Source organism: Peromyscus eremicus, chromosome 23, assembly GCF_949786415.1.
Source record: "Peromyscus eremicus chromosome 23, PerEre_H2_v1, whole genome shotgun sequence".
Lineage (NCBI taxonomy): Eukaryota > Metazoa > Chordata > Mammalia > Rodentia > Cricetidae > Peromyscus > Peromyscus eremicus.
Window position 1 is genome coordinate 31,894,036 of NC_081438.1, and position 1,378 is coordinate 31,895,413.

Genomic DNA, 1,378 nt, shown 5'->3' on the forward strand with positions numbered 1-1,378 from the left:
CTACCCTGGACAGCTGTCCACACTGAGTCTTCCTGTCACAGACCTGAGTCTTCTGACCAGAACCTGTCAGTGAAACCGTGTGACCACAGAACATCTGCCCTTCATGCTCACAGACGCACACTGGCCTGCTTCCCTTTGTCTGTGTTCTTTTTGAACAAAACTGGAATACAAAGCAGGAAGTGAGAAGCTCTTTGGCTTTTGACATATTTGACTTCTTGTTTTGTGTGTTTTGAGACATGGTCTCCTGTAGCCCAGGCTGGCCTCAAACTCCCTATGTAGCCAGGGATGACCTTGAACTTCTGATCCTTCCGCCTCCAGGTCTGCGGTGCTGGGATTACAGGTGTGCACCCTTACACCCAGCTCCTGTGGTGTAGGGGTAGAACCCAGGCTCCCTGCGTGCTAGGCAAGCCCTCTACCGCTGGAACTGTGTCCCCGGCACACTCTCCTGCTTTTTAAATGGCATTTATTTATTTATTTAGGGGAGCACTGTCCCAGTGTGTGGGTCAGAGGACAACTTACAGGGGTCATCTTGCACCAGGATTGAACCCTGGTCACCGAGCTTGGTGGATCTCACCCACTCAACTTCATTTTTCTTTTCTTTCTTTTTTTTTTTTTTGTTTTTTGTTTTTTGAGACAGGGTTTCTCTGTGTAGCTTTGTACCTTTCCTGGATCTCACTCTGTAGACCAGGCTGGCCTCAAACTCACATAGATCCACCTGCCTCTGCCTCCCGAGTGCTGGGATTAAAGGCGCGCCCGGCTCAACTTCATTTTTCTAGGGAAGCAGCAGATGTCTTTCTCCTAAAGGTTTTCTGGATGTCCTGAGACGTTTCTAAAACTAGGTTTTCCTTTCAGTAACCCGCTTGTACGCTCCACAGGGCACACCAGCACTGCCTAGAACCTGGGCTGGAGTCAGTTCCTTTCCCACTCTTGCAGCATGGTACTTTTTCTGTGTTTCCATATCTACCAGTGCAGGCTTGAGACCCCCGGTGCAGAGCAGTGACCCTGGAGTATGAGCTGTGGGTTGTTTAAACATCCGGGGGCCTCTGTGCTGACGCGGGTGACTGGGGGCTTTTGCTGTGTGCAGGAATCCAGAGACAGCAGCAAAATGCCAATGCCAGGTACCTCCAGGCTCAAGCACCCTCAGATCTGTGCCTTCCCAGAGCTGTCGGAGAAGAGCTAGCCCAGACTGCTTGCCTGGCTCCTGTCTGACTGGTGAAAGATGGTAAGAGATGGGGGTGGGGGCATAGGTATGGTGGCCCACATCCATAGCACTCAAGAGGCAGAGGCAGGTGAATCTCTAAGTTCGAGGCCAGCCTGGTCTACATAGTGAATTCCAGGACAGCCAGGGCTACATAGAGAGACCCTGTTGGTTTCAGGC